Genomic DNA, 19,918 nt, shown 5'->3' with positions numbered 1-19,918 from the left:
GTATTTGGAAAATAATGTACGAAATGGAAATAAAAAATAACATAACTTCATATATCCAATAACACCCATTATGATTGTTGAAAAAAATCTTTATTCTTCTTTTCAAGTAAAAAATATGGCAACATTATAATTTAGAAATATTTTTTGAAAAAAGATGACCACTTAGTAGCTTGTTATGTTATCTTGACTACAAAATTTCTGTCTAGAATAAATTTACAACAATCCAAAAATTTATGTAGAAACATTATTTGTGTTTGCTTTTACTTATCATTAATTAATTATTGCTTTAAATATCACATCACACTCAAATAGTCAATCCACTTGAAGTAAATTATATAATGATAATAATGTTACATTGATATCTTGATAACATGATGGATATATGCGTTTGGTAAAATCAAGCACATAACCCTTGATTAACCTTTCCGGGAGTACAATAATTGATGTCCCACTTTCTCTGGGGACTGGGTTACTTTTTACATGAATTTCATTTTATTTTTTCACGAAATCTATGTATTATGAAGAAATTATGTAAAAAAGTCAAATATTAAATTAAACTCGCCTCTCTATGTTTTATGTCATGACAAATATCCACTGATGTCATTGCTTACATTGTACCAATTGATAGACGGACTTTGACGTTCATTAACGTCAAGACTCTTTTGAGGAAAATTCGCTCCGACGTTCATTTACGTCCATACTCCCGGAAAGGTTAAAATAATCATGGATCTTTGTCACCGAAAAATATATTTTGACTATTAAGTTTCATCACGTCTATAAATGTAACCGCAGTTCAATGCTATTATAAATAATTTCTCAGCTTTGTTAAAAATGCATTACATGTAGCTGATTTTGGAATTGAGCTTTACACATTCATCTCTGATTCATAAGGATACAAAATATGAACTGTTTAGGAGAAAATGCAAGCACATACATATATGTATGTACATACGTACATCCTTCTATTTCTGAAGAGTTATGGATTTTTATCATTATACACTTACCCTTTGCACTCAAAAGTTTTTTAAACCAACCAAATTCACATTCATTATCATTAACACATTGTTGTCGGCAGTTTTTCCATCAATCCCAATCCTAATTATACTCAGATAGTCTGCTGCCTTCCTCAGTATACTAATCACAAGTAACTGTAAACCCAAATCCGAACTGTACAGTGTTTTTTGGCATCTCTCGCGTTTGACCAAAAGTAAGCAAATAGAACGCTTATAAGCATCTCCCGCACTCTACCAACAGTATGTGAAAGGCGCTTTTTAGTCTTTCCCACAAACAATGTGTTAAGACTTTATTTTCTTAGCGCCATAGCGACGGCACTCGAGTAGTATGGCACACCATGCATGCCATCTCTATGACGCTCTCCAGTGCTAAGGGTTAAATTTTCCTTATTTTGCGGTAGCACTAATCTGCTATTAACTAATGTATGTTATTTAACTACATTTTCATCCATACTCATTTCTTGACATTTTGGATTCGCTTTCACATGTTTCATGAGCAGAGCTATGTTTCATACTAATAACAGAGAGGTAACTGATGTTTTTAGGTAGTATTTCTTATGCGTGGAACAACTTACCCCCGAATGTAAGATCTATCCAGAATTCTGCCAAATTGTCGTGTGATACAGTATTTTACTGTTTGATACGTACAGTAGTTTGATAATGCCCTAACAAGGCGAAACAACTGACACGAATTTTGATTTTTTTTATTTTTATGTTTAAAAAAAAACAATATATAACTCCGTAGACTCTAAATCAGAGGTTGATTTTTATATTTAAAAAAATCTTCTTCTAACCCTTATCCGCATCCAGTGGTGCAAAGGGCACTGCATCTTATTGACGAAGCATTATATTGATCTTTACTTACATGAAGGCAAGGTCATCACTCCTGCGCTTCAAGGATCAGTCCAAGGTAATACTAAATAAATATATGAGTGTAAAATCACTAATATATTTTTTCACCCCCCCCTGGGTCCGCCCTGTGGTGTAATGGTGTTAAGCTACCGTGCTGGAGGTCCCGGGTTCGATTTAAAATATAAACCACCTTTTTTTGTTCGTTAAATATATTTTTAAACTAAATTAACACATGTTCCTAAATAAAGTATAAAAATTTAAATGAAATGGAAGCACGTTTCTTGCCTTTTTAAGTATTATTATTATTATTATGTGACGTCATACCACCCGTGACGTCACGATGTGTCACGTCCGCGTAATAAGATGTCGCCTCGCGATATAAATTGCGCACAAGCTGTGTAATATCGTAGTTTGTAGTCATATCTACAAAGGAAATATTATATTACGAATATCACGGTAGAAGGAAATTCATGCACCAGTCGCGGGAGAGAAATCACAAAAAGGCACTTTGATTTGTACATCACCGACGTGATGGCGTTCTTCTGATAATACCCTTTTTAATCCGACGCGTTCTCGCAAACTGCAGCTATCGTGAAATTCCGTTTTCACTGAAGCATTATCTGCGACAGTGGCGTACCTATTAATATAATTAAAAACTTCACTTCTGCAATAAATGTTTTCAAAAGATGTTCACTCAATTTTTTAAAGCGAATGGTCTTAATATTTTGATTGGGTCCTAATCTTTGTTCACAATTGTGGTTTTGTCCACTTAGGAGTTATTTATATTGATATCTCAACATAGATGAAGAAGAATATAGGGAATAATTTTACATATACACTTGGGTCTGTTTTTATGCGGATCTTTTTTATGCGATTTTGAAGTTATGGGATTTTGAAATGTAATGGAACCTATCCCTTATGTAGTTCAAGTCTTTTTTTATGCGAATTTGCATAATTTATAAAAAAATTTTTAGTGCAGGTTACAACCGTTAAAGTGTGATTGTGTCACTGGCACAAAATTAAGCTCAAATCGTATTCAAGAGATACTTTATTGGTAAAAACAGAAAAAGTAAATGTAATTTGGATGGAAGATGTATCTCAAAAACAATTTCCTACATGTGGATATTTAATTTTAATTTTTTTTTTAAATTTTTAATGATTTTTTTACAAACTTTTTTTATGCGATTTTTGGTACGTTTTATCATATTGATTTGAAGTTATGCGGTTTAAAAAAAAAAGAACCTATCCCCCAGTTTTGTATGTAGTTCAAGTATTTTTTATGCGACTCTCCGTGGAACGTATCTATCGCATAAACAGAGACCCAAGAGTATTTCATAAAAATTCTGCTATTAAAAAAAGACTTATCGAACTCAACCATAGATGCCGCCGAGAACTATCGTATGAAAGGAGTTGTCAATTGTAGCATAAATACAACTTTCGAAATTTAAGTAGTTTGATTTTCAATTAGTGGTAGAATGGTGGATGTTATATGGGCATAAAGTGATCAGTGATATAAGCATAATGGTGGATGTTTTATGAGCATTAGTGCGTAAAGTGTAATTTCAGTCTGACTTGTCGCAAAATGCATGGGGCATAAGACATTGCCGGAAGGATGCATTACCGAGAAAATATATAATTTGTATAAGTACCCTAACTTAAGCCAGTTGCTTTTGTGCAATGTTACTTTGTATTTTAAATTAATAATATAAATCTTCTACTTATATAAGCCTTATCCGTACCCAATGGTGCATGGGGCACTGCATCGTATAGGAGTGTTATCTTGATCGTTAAATACACGAAGGAAAGGTGATCAGCCTTCCGCTTCAGGTACCAACCAGGGTCATATTAAATACATAAATAGACTGAAAAATTACTAATATTTATTTTGACCCTCTTGGGAATCGAACCAGGGACCTCCAGCATGGTAGCCTAGTGCGCTAACCACTACACTATGGAGGCGGACAAAGTAATATAAATAAACGACTATAACTTTTTTTTGACCATTTCGGTATTTATTTGGAAAAAAACCTGGTTCCAACCCGCCTCCACTGTTAGTTTCAATTTTATAATTTGGGTGTAATATACACGCAGGATTTTTATTTTCGTGCTTTGAATATATAATAAAATCACTAAAACACACTACACTGTAATTTTTGTTTCGCTCCTCAATCGACATGTTTGTAGTTCATCAGGGGACTTTTTGATTAAAATAAAATACGTCACTGGACCAGACAAATATGATTGGATTTAGCGTTCTTTTACAGAACTCATCGTGCCTAGTAATACGTGAATGGTGCGAGTAAATAAAAACGGATAGGGGAATTATTTTAACTTATCTTCAAATAAACGTGTTTATTATTTATTATTACTATGATTATATCTTTATTTCCAAACCTTGAGATGAAGTTGGTAAACCTCTAGGGTTCATATTCTTATAAAAACCATTCTTTTTATACGTAACATGTTGAGTGTGTCCAAACAAAATCTGGATTTTTTCCACTTTGTTAGTTTACTATTTAGGTATTTTTTAAATAAATCAACAAAAATGATGAAGAATATGGATGTCTGAGTATTTGCAGGGCTTATGACCTGTCACAGGTTAGTTAAGTGAATATTAAAAATATTGGTAATTTAAAACTAAAACTACTTGATACACTTGTTTATTTGATTTAAATTCAAGAGTTACAAATTTCTTAGGTAACTCGATCTATACGAGTAAAAAAATTACAATATTTGCTCATAATCTCAAACCTCCTAAAGTTATTCACCGATTGCTTTGAAGTTTTGACAATGTTGCATTCAAATACGCCTGTGTTTTTGTGATAGGTGTTTTTTTAACTGTAGCAGGTAAAAATGAGCTTTTTTGAAAAACAGTTTTTTACCGCAATGGCTGCACCATCTATCTGTCCAACGTAACAGCAACACACGCAATAATAAATATTCCTATTTTATTTATTTTTTCGGCATTAACTTTGTGGTAAGAGATGTTACAATGATTAAGGAAACACTTGTGTTGATGATTGATAGACAATTAGATTCATTCCTTACCCACATCAACACAACATAAAAATATTAAATTTACCATGGAAAAAATTACGATAATACCCTACATTTTCTTGATATATCGATTAAAGTTATAAGTAATAAATTAGATTTTAGTATATATCGTAAACCTACACATACTGATACAGTCATTCCAGCTGATTCCATTCATCCCATTCCACATAAAATGGCTAGTTTCCATTCATTATTAAATAGACTAATTAATATCCCTCTCAGTAACTCAAATTATAATCGTGAATTAAACTAATAGCAAAAAACAATGGGTATAATAGCGCGCTAAAAGATAAAATGCAAAAAAAATAAGAAAAAAATACATATATTCAGCGTCTAATAATGATTCAATTAAAAACAAATCTTGCCGGACAATTTTATATACGGGTTCTATAACTAAAAATATTTCGAAAATCTTACCCTCCCATATCCAACCTGCATATTATACAAATAATAATTTACATAAAATCCTCGATAACTCAAAATCAAAAATAGATATATTAAAAAAAAGGTATTTATGAAATTTCGTGTGGAGATTGTGATAAAAAATATATAGGCCAAACCGCAAGAAATTTAAAGATTAGAATTAAAGAACATCGTAGCGGTCTTGTAAGTAATTATTTTTCCGAATTTGCAAATCACATAATATATACAAATCACTCATTACACTCTCACAAATTAAAATTATTACACCTTGTTCCACATATAGGCCAAATTGTGAATTATTTAGAAAATTTAGAAATCCAAAAAAACCTAAATTCTAATAATAATTTATTAAATAGGTAATATATTGTTTCAAAATTCTTCACCTTTGCTTTCCATTTTTCCTTTGTTTTCAAACTCAGCCCTTTACTAACCCCCTCCCCTTAACTTTCCCCTCTCCTTATTTAAAGAACAATTTTATATTTTAGTTTTTATTCAGACTTGACGATGGAAGTTTAGCTTCCGAAACTAGTAGTCTTTAATAAAACTCAAGTGGTATGAAAACAAGTGTTTCCTTAATCATTATAAATATTCCTCATGGCGGTTTTCTTGACAGTAGCTGAAGTATTGTTAACCCAAGATCATCGTACAATTAAACATAGAAAAGTGTGCTTTCTCTTTTATTTTTAATTTTTTATTCATTTGACCAGATTGAGCCACTACAAAAATATATTATTTAGGTAGGTATGGGTACATTCACATTCAGTCGGTCCGCCTCCGTAGTGTAATTAATGGTTAGCGTGTTAAGCTACCATGCTGGAGGTCCCGGGTTCGATTCCCAGGGTGGTGATAATAAATATTTGTGGTTTTACCCACTAATATTTATTTAATATTACCCTGGACTGGTGCCTGAAGCGCAGGAGTGATCATCTTGCCTTCATATATAAGTAATGATCAAGATAACACTGCGTCAACACGATGCAGCCATATGCACCATTGGGTGCGGATAAGGGTTGGAATGGGTACATTCAAACCCTTTTCAGAACTGAATTTGAGACGAAAAAAAAATATTTCACCCCACCCTAGTATTCGTTTAATGTAACCCTCGGTTATATTACAGCGAAAGGCGACTCTTAGCCCACGTAGGGGATGTCAATATACTCATGATTAACTCGTCTCTAATTTCAATACTATTTGTCGAGCCGTATAAATATTTATCGGCAAATCTGGGTATAGCATTTGTGTCTTTAGGGTGTTCGGTTTGTGGAATAAATTAGGGCCGTATTAACTACCTGTCCGTGCCGAAATGTAAATATTATACATTATGTGCATAAATATTAAATATAAGATCCCTTCAGTATCCCGGGGCACATTGGTTTTATTCGAGAAAATGTAAATTATTATTTTATAATAAATTAAATAATATTAGTGAAGATAAATTCTTCTCACCTATGGTCGAAAGGGGAAAGATATTTTCTTCACTAAGTTCCCAAGTGATAGCAGTTCCAATTTTAAGGGGATATTCGCAAACACAGAATTCATTCCACCGGAGACTACCGGAGGTCACATCGCTCACTCCTTTCAAGAACGTCATAAATCAAAAATCGTCAATTTTCAGTTGAGCATATTTTCGGAATGCCCAGAAAATGTACTATATCCCAGAAAAGGAAGCATATTTTTAACTTAATATTTACCCGCTACAGGGCAGAAAGTGTTGTTTTTGCATTTTGAAGAAAAGGTATTGTTTAATTAGTTTTTTTTAAATATATTTAATATTTTTAAATGGAGAAAAAACCTTTAGGTTTTACCTAAAAAGATCTGTTTCACAGTAAAAAGTTCAATAAGGGCTTGATATTTATTTTTAATACATTGTATTATATTTTTAAACTTTAAAAACGTTCTCCTGAAAAATCAAGTTTTTTGATTTATGACGTTCTTGAAAGGAGTGAGCGACATGTCTCTTCACGCTCGATTTTTTTAAGGAATGTATATTGGATATTTTTTTATAAAGATAAATGTATAGATTTTTTAACTCCTTACCTTTCAGTGATTCTTTACTTTTCAAAACCATGTAATTATTTCGAAGAAAAACTTATTTTTTTCAATGCACGAAACGTTGTTTCAAAAAATTCAAATACGTAAAATGTTACCTGGATTTAGAGAAAATTAAGTTGCGACTTAACGACCTTAATTCCAACTGAGATATAAGTGCCAATGTTTGAGTATTCAATATTTATAATACAACATTCGAGAATCGAAGCGAAATTGGCGATTCACAACGGAATGCTGGTAGCGACACCGATGTATGGAAGGGAAACATGGAAATGGCAAAGGAAAGATGAAAGCAGGCTGAACGCATGCATGGTCTCAGACGAATGCATGTAAAATCGTAGTATAACAGAATTAAAAATGAAGATACATATTAGAAAGGAATGTAAGGCTGAACTAGGGAAAATTAAAATGATTGAGAAATTTTTTCAAGGTGGTACGGACATGTGGAGCAAATGGGTAACGAGAAAATAACTAAGTAAGTACCGTAGAACGGGGCTACTTGAACTTTGATGTGTTACTTGAGCCCAGTACAAAAAAGATTTAAATCTGTATTTGGTCTACAATAATGAACGTATCGGCATGATTCATTGTTTTCACAGGTGACACTTATTGTCACGATACTTCGATCGATACCACGATCTAATTTTTTTTTGTACTGGGCTCAAGTAACACATCAAAGTTCAAGTAGCCCCGTTCTACGGTACTTACTTAGTTATTTTCTCGTTACCCATTTGCTCCACATGTCCGTACCACCTTGAAATTGGCGATTCACAACGGAATGCTGGTAGCGACACCGATGTATGGAAGGGAAACATGGAAATGGCAAAGGAAAGATGAAAGCAGGCTGAACGCATGCATGGTCTCAGACGAATGCATGGAAAATCGTAGTATAACAGAATTAAAAATGAAGATACATATTAGAAAGGAATGTAAGGCTGAACTAGGGAAAATTAAAATGATTGAGAAATTTTTTCAAGGTGGTACGGATATGTGGAGCAAATGGGTAACGAGAAAATAACTAAGTAAGTACCGTAGAACGGGGCTACTTGAACTTTGATGTGTTACTTGAGCCCAGTACAAAAAAGATTTAGATCTGTATTTGGTCTACAATAATGAACGTATCGGCATGATTCATTGTTTTCACAGGTGACACTTATTGTCACGATACTTCGATCGATACCACGATCTAATTTTTTTTTGTACTGGGCTCAAGTAACACATCAACGTTCAAGTAGCCCCGTTCTACGGTGTACCAGGTAAATGTGAACGGGAGAACAGAACGAGGACGGCCAAAAAATTTTGCACGACCAGATCAATCAGAACTTAAAATCTGGTGGTGTCAAAAGTCAACGTAATCGGAGGGCACGTATGACTACATGTATATTTAAAAAAAAAATATTGCAAAAAATCGCCTATATTTACTTCATCTCTCCTGGGAATCGAACTCAAAATCTTGAGCATGTTGACCAAATGTGCTGCTTCTACGTATGAGTAGGCAGAGATAATAGAACGCACGTCATTCTGTCTTTGCAAAAATTCTTCGCCTCTTCCATACATCTCCATTCATCTCCTCAAACATTTCTGCCGATCATTCCAACTTTTTTAACGTTCAAGTATTTGATCATGGAAATTCTTTCTCGGGTTCTACTTTCATCTACAATGTCCAACTCACCTTTTTAACTCCTTAACCTTACATTCTTCCCTTATTTTCACCATTTATATATCTATCACACATCGTTTTGTAAATGTGGAGGTCCTCACCAAAAAGTTTCATTTCCAATATTGCACAAAAATCCTGTTTACTGTATTCTATCGAAATCTTAATTAAAGTTGTGACAAAACGTGACCAATCCTGTGTTAAAATCCAATATGAAATCATTAAATCGCACCAAAACGTAAAAATTTTACAAGCTAGAATCCCTGATTACTTAAAATCATTTAAAATGGAAATATAACTTGGTGAGGACCTCCACAAATAGGTTATTTGAGGGCGACTTAGTGACTAGATCAGCCATACTCAACCTGCGGCCCGCCAAGCTTTTTTGTGCGGCCCCCAACACATTTATTATCAGGAACATGATTTACAAAATCTGGCGTTCTATAAATATAGAATCGTATATAAATAATCGTGTATAAATATAGACGTACAGACATGGAAACCCGAAGAGGATGGTCGTTGTCGTGTCAACATCAGATCTGGTATAAGAGTGTTGCTACTGCACACGCTAGATTTATTCCCAAAAAACAAACATTTGACAGACAAATATGCGCGCTATTATTATTCTGTTTTGGTCATATTTTTATAAATCTCAAATGGTTTTCCAAAAAAACGGGGGTGGTGGGTTTCATGATATTTTTTGTCATACCAGTATAGTATTGCGGCCCGCGTAGCTTTACAAATATATGTATGCGGCCCGAAGAAAAAAAGGTTGAGAATCATTGGACTAGATGATTGTTTACTCTTTTGTGTATTTGAGTGAGATTAATATTCATTTTATTACAAAAATAGTAAATGCACAGATATGGGAGGCAATGATCTACTAAAAACTTTTAATATAAAATTGTTTGCTGAATATTGAATCCGGATATAATGATCTTCGCCGAACAGTGGGGGAATTTAGTTCAAAGAATTGAGTTACAAGTTAGAAGCTAGAGGACGGCCATGAATGGGTCTCTTGGGACTCTTGTGCGGACCCTATCGACTTCTAGAGTCTTACATTGTCGGAGCAAAGCCGCCGCATTATTACCCCTTATTGAATATTGCATCCTGCGTGGAAACAGGATATTATAGTAACATAACAGAGGATAAACTTTTGCTAATAAAAACGTTGAATAATTTCTCGATTTTCCTAAATATACGTATTGATTTTTTGATACAAAAACTGAGTACAATTATAATAAAATAATTTTAAAAAATAATAAGAGAATAGAACTCCACAACACTCTTTCACAATCTTATATGTCATACATACCTATAACTAACTTCGTGATAAAGTAGTTCAAAAATAAAATTATATTGTTTGAAATCGCGTATGCGATTAGATTATGTCACAGCGATAAATAATTTAAATATATCTACATACTCGTACTGTATAGTCGATTTAACTATAATATGTACATTTTAGATATTCCCTTGTACCTCTGATCCCTAAAGTTTACTCAATAAATTTCTACTACGTATATTCGTCACTGATTCGTATACTTTTTGCAGAATTTCACCATGGTTTTTCAGGTGATTGAAACTAGCGATGGGACGAATTGAATAACATTATTTGAGCTATTCGATTAATCCATTATTCTTCTCTTCTAACGCTTTTGCGCAACTTATGGTTCATAAGGCACTTACTCATACTAACACAGTGTGATATTGATAGATTCTTTAATGAAGTCAATGTGATCAACCCTGCGCTTCGGATACCAGTCAAAGTGTATAATTAACGAATATTAGATGAAAAATCACCAATATTTGTTTTAATCCCTCCTTGGGAATCGAACCCAGGGCTGAAGGCCCTAAACTATGGAATTACAACTAACAGCTAACAGTTGCACTACGGGGGCGCACAATACATTAATTCGAACAATATTCGATTGTTAAAAATCATTCCTGTAAATGAATTATTGTAATCGAATAATTCACTCGATGCCTAAAATTAGTAAAATATTTAATTAGTTGATGTTGGTTTTAGTTAGCGTTGGATCGTCATCGTTGTTCGAAGAGATAAAAAAAGCCGCTAGGAATTTCTGACTGAAAAAGGAACGATTCTATTTTTTACAGAAAAATATTTGTGCTTTTATTATGTACACAAATATTTAAACCTTCTATTATTTACATAAGCCCAAGTGTCTTATTATTAAAAATAGGTATCATATTGTGATGGAGTAAGTTTACACCCAGAAACTTTGAGTCTGCGACACTAACCACGGGACCACAACCCGATATATTATAAAACAGTTTATTTTTTAAAATTAATTATTGATATTGCTTGGTTTTAAAATAATTTGTTTTTTATCGAGATCATTAATATTTTTTTCCATTCACGTTTAATTTTAAAATAACGTTTGTTATCTTATTTCAAATCTCTATTGACTTAAAATAACTCGATAGCAAAATAAGAGGCCTAAAAATTAAAAAATATACGGTCTATGATAGAACAATTTTAGATTTTTTACAAATCAATTGTTGAGTATGTGATCCGGTAGTAAATTTGAATGAATGTTTTTTTTTTAATTAACGAATAATATTATGACTCGAATAATCATTATTCGACTCTGAAGATCATTCGATTAATCCCATTATTATTATTTGAAACCCTCAACCTTTTTCGTATTTGTTGCATAAATAATTTAAGAATTTCCTAATTGTGGGAAAGGTTAATAAATTTTCATTAAAGTATTTCCACGGACATGATTAAATGTATCCCGTTGACGTAAATACTTAATTGGAAATTATTGTACTACTGGAAAATGAATGTATATCTAGCTTCAAAATTATTTTGCGCGTCGTAATTATTCAGCGGCGAATTAATAATTTTCAGTGGAATAGTTTTAGATCGCAAAGTCAAACCTCCGGGTTACTTTGAAATACCTACTCGTGTAATAAGAGGATATTACTTCCCTCGGTCATAATCTCTCCCCTCCCTGACCGACCCCCGACGGTCACCAGGGGTCGAAGGAACACGACAGAAACATGCTTCCCTAACCCCTTCATCCCCCCAACGCTGGAATCGGACAAACGCTATTAGGTCTGCCGCTATCATTGGAGAGCTATCAGCTTTTGTCGTACTTTGAGGATTTTAAAATTGACTAGTTTTCAACGTTTAGTGCTTTGTTTTTAGCAAACGTATTTTTACTTTATTACCAATGATATTTATCGATATTAACGATTACTCAATTTAAAAAAAAACGTATTTTTGTTATTCAGAGATATGCTAGGTTTAAAATATTGAAATACGTTTAAATATGAAATTATAAAAAAACCTTATCCGCACTCAATGGTTATAAAAGGTACTACATTGTATCGAAGTAGTGTTATCTTTATCGTCAATAATGAGAAGGTAAGCTGAAACCACGAAACATGTTCAACTAGCCCTTAGCGATTTTGTGGCAGTATATGTTCTGGTATCGACTTTTTGACGTGTTGATTTTGCGATGTCGCTGCGTATTTATGCTTTGAATATAAATATAAAACACTTGTATAAGACCACTTTTTTGAGTTTATTAATGTAAGCACGACCAGTTTCGACAACTATAGATATTCTGATCGACAGGTTAAAAATAAAAACAATGTTTTTCACCTGTTGTTGAAAACATCTTTAGTTCTTGAAACAAGTTGTGTTCATATAAATAAATAAATAAAAAATGGTCTTACAATTTTTTTTAAATCGTCGTGTTATTCCTTAAAGTTAATGCAAAATCAATTCATAATATTGATAATAAACATTTTAATTACATTTTCGTCAACAGATTATTTTTAGAGATATTTTAATTTCATCACAAGTATCTAAGACTTCAATTAGTTTTTTTGAAGGTGGCGTGTTCATCCAGAGAGTAAGAGCATAATGTCAATTAATTTTCTTCTTCTTACCCTTATCTCCACTCAAAGGTGCATTGATGCGATGTCAAATTAATCGTTAATTATATGAAGGCAAGGTTATCAGTCTTACCTTGATACTAGTACTACATAATACTACTCGACTGGTTAGTGTATGGAATGTAAGAGTGAAAAATATTAAATCACAGATCATTTCACAGAGTGAATACCAAATCGATAAATATTTATGCCTAATTTACCGTTTATACGTCAAATACATAGGCAAATAAGAAAAATCTTCAAAACAATTGGGTAGTACGTTTGATATCCTATTTTCCCATTTTTCCTGATAAGTAAGGGGGCGACATGAGATTCACACACTTGTATTTTCCGCCTTTACAAACACAGGGTTAATTGTAAAATACAGTGCTCGACCAAACATCCAGCATCGTCCGATTGAAGTGACTTGATCAGTCAAGATTGCCGCATTAGTAATCCAGGATTTAGAGTTATGTATCTTCAGCGGTCGGAGACCGCTACTCTACAAGTTTCGATTATTGGGCCATTATACGGAAATCTTAGTACGGATGCTAATGACCCGCCCATCTCTGTAAGGAGAAACGAGGCCGGAAGATATACATTTGATGACAAGCCCCCTCACACTCTCGCAAATCGCACGTAGCCATAGGGTAGTTACGAACACTTCCATGGGCAAAGATACTTAAGCGCATGTACATGAATAACGTTAGGGGTTGGTAAATTAAATGAATAATATCGGGACAGTGTCTGTGTTCGCAGACAGGTAAAAGGGACCTCTCAATTAAGTAGGGGTGCTACCAGTTCCTTATAGAATTGATTTGATTAAGTATCGTATTTTCTAAAAGCTGGAAATGGAAAAGGATGAAATAAATTAAATAAGTATTTGATCATGGAAATTCTTTCTCGGGTTCTACTTTCATCTACAATGTCCAACTCGCCTTTTTAACTCCTTAACCTTACATTCTAACCCTTATTTTCACCATTAATATATCTATCACACATCGTTTTGTAAATGTGGAGGTTCTCATCAAAAAGTTACATTTCCAATATTGTACAAAAAATCCTTTAAATGCAAATCTGTTCTGTTTACTGTATTAAAGTTGCGACAAAAAGTAACCAATCCTGTGTTAAACCAATATGAAATCATTAAATCGCACCAAAACGTAACAATTTTACTATCTAGAATTCCTGATTACTTAAAATCATTTATAATGGAAATGTAACGTTTTGGTGAGGACCTCAACAAATTACTTATCATTTACAATGACGAGAAGCTCAACAAGCTGCTCTCTGGCGTGACCATCGCTTAGAGAGGCACCCTGCCCAGCATCTTGGCCATGCTCCAGCCCAAAAAGACGGAGAACAAGGCGTAATAATATGGTGGTTCCACTTTCTCCTTTCCAGACTCCGCCGATTGACGATTTTTTTTAAATATAAAAAAAAATCTATTATGTATTATCTTTTTTAATATCACAACTCACGTCTGTATGAGCGCCTTTGAGGTAATATTTTATGAAAATGGTGCTACATAAATTATCCAAAATTATTATAATTATAATTACTAAATTTCATTTAATGTTGGCTTCGGATGACTCATGACTTAGAGAGAATCAGCCTTACAATTTTGAAAATATTGTTTCTCTCAATATATCTTCTTCTTCTTTTTTTAGGATTAAGTCCTGTCATTCTCCGGTCCGCTCCTGGGAGGTGGAAGACCAGCTATCCCTCCATCATTTAGGTGGTCTTCCTGGGGGTCTGATCCCGCTTATGCTGCTGTCCGCTTTATCAATATATTAATAAAACTTCTAAGTATCTTTTAATCCTTGTCCGCACCCAATGTTGCATAGGGCACTACAGCGTGTAAAAGCGTGGCTTGTTGATGTGCAGTTAACTGATAACCGTCGCTTGACTATACGTACAACGTGCTACGAACGACTGAATGAAGGTTAAGAATATTAATGCGACTCGGCGGAGGCTCCGCTATCACCTGTTGTATGTATTTTACACATCCCTTAAGCAAAGTTCTCCGTTTTCCCGTTTGTCGAGTTTCACAACCCTTACAAGGGACCAAGGGGACTGTCCCAATTAGTCGGGCTTACACATTATCCAAGGGTAAATCGGCGGATTAGGGGCCTAGGATTCCTAATTTAATAATAACATAACGTGCCTTCCATAGCAACAATTAGACTAGGTATCGCTATTGGCTGATGCGCGCCAGGGCTGACACCCGGTCAAATTTTAACTGAATATTTAAAAAAATATATAATTAATCCTAATTAACTTTTCCGCATATTACGTAATCAAACGACCGAATTTAGTGTACTTGAATAGTTTTTTTTTGTTGTTGTTTAATGAATTAGTTTACTGGTGGCCTAATTTTAAGTAATGAATACATTCTGATTTACTAATTTATGTAGTGAGATAAGCTTAATTGAAGCATTACATGCATATAGTAAAAATATAAATATATTTATATATATATATATATATATATATATATATATATATATATATATATATATATATATAAATATTTATATAAATATATGTATATATATATATATATATATATATATATATATATATATATATATATATATATATATATATATATATATATATATTATATAACGCGGGAGAATGGTATTTCGATACTTTTTTTCACGGATAATTTTTGTTTATATCTTCAAAATCAATTTAACGAAACAATGTTTGCGCGCTTACAATACGTAATAACAATCTTTGTTTTATATAATTCGTCAAAATGATAAGATATACATAGTATTGTAATGAATATTTAAATATTAATAATAATAAAAACCCTTATCCGCATCCCAATGGTGCATAGGGCACTGCGTCATATAAACGCAGTATTATCTTGATAGTTTACACATGAAGGAAAGGTGATCAGCCTTCCGCTTCAGGTACCAGTCCAGGGTAGTATTGAATAAATATTTCAGTGAAAAAATCACTAATATTTATTTTACCCCCCTTGGGAATCGAACCCGGGACCTCCAGAACGGTAGCCGAGCGTGCTGACCATTACACTACGGAGGCGGACAAATATTTAAATATTATTTGAGTATATTTTTTTTAGTAAAAAGCTTGACATAAAGTGAGTTCCTGGACCTTTTTGGTTAAAAAATGCCCTGTACCCATATATAAATTACATCCACACGATAATAAAGTAATGTTTAAGATGTCTTTAAAAAATTCTTGTAAAATGTCCATTTAAACGAGTGCTTAATTGGCTCCGCCATTTTTATAACGTACATAATATTTTGGTATTAATTTTTATTGGATTTCCAACTATTTTTGCTAAATCATTATTTTTTTAAACGAAAAATAACTTGCGACTGTTTTGAATTCAGAAAATGAATTGTCTTTCTTCTTGTTACTTTTTTCTTAATAAAATATCATAATATGCATCAAGTTTTCAACCCTGTCTGTACTAAGATATTTCGAGAAATATTGCTTAAGATTCCAGGATAATTGCTACCGGATACAACGTATTATTTTATTATTGATATCTAACTACAAGTAGTTTAACACGTTGCGCTGAATATTCTAAAACGTTTGCTTTTGTAAGTCAAACTATGATTTTTAATTTAAATAAACACATTACACAGAGATCGATTCCATAATATGTTTCCACTCCCAGTTATTTATAAAAAAACATTACACAAAATATTTTAACGGAATTATCACAATTAAAGTTGGAATAATCGGCATGTATGTATGAAGATATGCATGAATGTGTTAAAGACTGTGTATGAGGATATGTAAAAATGTGGAAGAAGCGAAGATTGTTTGTAAAGACGGATTGGTGTGGCGTTCTATTATCTCTGCCGGCCCCTGTGTGGAAGCGGCGTGATGCTTAGTTAGTTGGTTAGTCAAGGTAATTTTATTAATTGATTCGGCCGATACTTCGTGGTAATATTTATTCAATTTTAGTTTAAGATTTTCTTGGTAAATATCACTATTTCTTAAAATCTAATTTTTATTGTGTGTTTATATGCATTCCGCATCTTTTTCTCGAAACACGTATCAAAAATATTTTAAGAAATAGTGGTATTTACCATGTAAACTTTAATAATAATAAAATAAAACTTAAATAAAAAATAAAAACATAATTTACTCCCCGTTTTGCTTTTATCCCACAATTCAGTATTAAAAAAGCGGATCTTTTTATGGATTGTCTACACTTGGTTGTTTATGTGTTATCTTTTCACTATAGTTCCAGCCGTGATCTATTTTCAACGCACTTTTTTTTAGATGATATATTATATTCGGGTACTACATAAGTAGATATCGTGGTCCATTTTATAGCTATAATTATTTGGCAGGATTATCCGACGTTTTCATATATTTTATTGCATATCGATTGTCCCTAGTAAAAAAGCACAATGTTTCATAAACTGTTTTGCAGGAGAGTGATTTGTGAATGGCTCACCAAGCGTTGTCTTTCAATAACACAGTTTTGGGGAAATGGTTCTGTTTGGATCTTTATTCGACTTGTTAGACCGATGAGTGGAAAAAATAGTGAAATATAATTCATAATAAAAGGAAAATACGAACGGGAATCGAGAGAGGAATTGTATGGAATATGAATTGTAAAAATTATTATAATAAGCATTCATAGTGAATTACAGTTCAATGAAAAGTTAAATGGTATTACCGAAATATTTTTATTTTCCAATTATATAATATCATACATATACTTATCTAAGATTTTTTTTTTATTTAATTCTATTTTGGCAAAAATATATATCATGAAGAAATTGAAATACGTGATTTTACAGGAAAACAAATGATAAATAAATTCAATTTTAAATTTTTATCCAATTACTTTTTCCCAGTTTTTTTTTAACAAATATGAAGTCTTTTGCAAGACTCACTAGGCATATCTTTGAATTTAATTTCAAAATCTCCTCCTAGGAAGGAAACCGAGTTCTTATTTTTTTGAGGATCTTTTTTGTCTCCCAGTGCTTGAATTATAACTTGCAAGACATCTAGCACATCAGCGCCGTCGTGTTTTGGTGCCGCTGCTGCATTGTCAGTCTTTGACCTTTCTACAAAGTATTTTAGATTATCATCAATATTCCCTTGAGGTGTACTAAAATCGTGAATGACTTTTTTCAACAAGTCCAGAGTTTCCTTTTTAATTTCCTTCGGTTGATGATGATCGTGTACTTTAGGAGGATGTTTCACTTCCACGACATGATTGTGTTGTTTTGGAGGATGTCTCACTTCTACGACATGATTATGCTCCTTAGGAGGTTGTCTCACTTCCACGAGATGATTGTGTACTTTTGGAGCGTGTTTCACTTCCACAACATGATTGTGTGCTTGATCAGCTTTTTTCACTTCGACAACATGGGTATGCTGTTGTGGTTCAGGTTTTTTAATTTCCACAACATGAGTATTACATTCTGATTCAGGTTTCTTCATTTCCAAAACATGAGTGTGTTGTTCTGGTTCAGGTCTTTTCACTTCCAAAACATGAGTATGAACAGGCGCATGGGCTGTATGATCAATTGAGATGCAAGAATCAGCCGATACGTTCAAAATTACATTTAACACCACCAAAGGCAAAATAGCTCTCAGGTAAAACCACATTTTGGTGATGAGATATTTATTTATCTTTATTCTAAAACTTGAGATATGATTATAATAAGCAAATATTCAAGGTACCTCTTTTTATACGTTATTGTGTTCAGGTACTTTAAATGTTGATATCGCGACATTGAAAAATATTTTCGTTTCTCATAAAAAACTGTCAATAATATCAAGGGCCTTTCAATTATATCGGACATATCGCTCACTCCTTTCAAGAACGTCATAAATAAAAAATCGTCAATTTTCAGTTGTGCATGTTTTCGGAATGCCCAAAAAAAAAAAGTACTATATCCCAGCAAAAGAGGCACATTTTTAACTTTATATTTATCCGCTACAGGGCAGAAAATGTTATTTTTGCATTTTGAAGAAAAGGTATTGTTTAATTATTTTTTAAATAAACTAAATATTTTTCAAATGGAGAAAAAAAACCTCAGGTTTTACCTAAAAGATCTGTAGCACAGTAAAATGTTCAATAAGTGGCTTGATATTTATTTTTAAAACATTGTGTTATATTTTTAACTTTAAAAACGTTCTCCTGAAAAATCAAGTTTTTTATTTATTTATGACGTTCTTGAAAGGAGTGAGTTTAAAATAATTATTACAATGAGACTTTTGTCACAAGGAGAGGTAGATAGTGCCAAATTGTAGTAGCTTGCATAGAAAATAAATTGTTATTGCATGACCATAGTAGTTTGTTAATCAAAGGGGATTTTGAACCCAAAAAGAAAGTGAAGGAGATTGTATCAAAGTGTGATGTGATCGCATCATAATGAGAGGAATGGGAGTGTATATATAGGTTGAAAGGATTTTGTATCAAGGTTGTAGTTAAATCGTATTCGATTTATGGCCAGATATTATCCAGGTTGTGTCTAGAGTGTATACAAAAATCGTTTTCGAATTACTTGTATATCAAAATTCTATCAAGTTTTAGAGAGAATGTAAACAGGTTGTTTTGAGATCACGCATAAGGAATGAAATGAACGATTACAAAATAATTTTAAATATTTACTATTCATCTAGAAAAATCATTTTTTATCGCCCCCGGTTTCATTCCACATCGGATTTAATGTTTATTTTTTTATTTTTTTATTCCAAAACCAACAGAATATTGAACAAAAATAACATAATATAACCAAATAAAAAAAAAAAAACATTTCAATAAGATGTTTTCACTTAAGTAATCTAAATAAAAAAATAAATTGACATGTACATAAAAGTATAACTATATAATAAACTCACATTACATATTTTTATCAAATAATATAAATTTTCTTTATCAACTTTATCATTTTGGAAGTATCACATTTTGTTTGGCATTTCAAAGGAATTAAAAAAA

This window comes from Brachycentrus maculatus, unplaced genomic scaffold, assembly GCF_059751285.1.
Source record: "Brachycentrus maculatus isolate JH-2025_06_01 unplaced genomic scaffold, ASM5975128v1 h1tg000675l, whole genome shotgun sequence".
Lineage (NCBI taxonomy): Eukaryota > Metazoa > Arthropoda > Insecta > Trichoptera > Brachycentridae > Brachycentrus > Brachycentrus maculatus.
Note: the sequence above shows the minus strand (reverse complement) of the source record.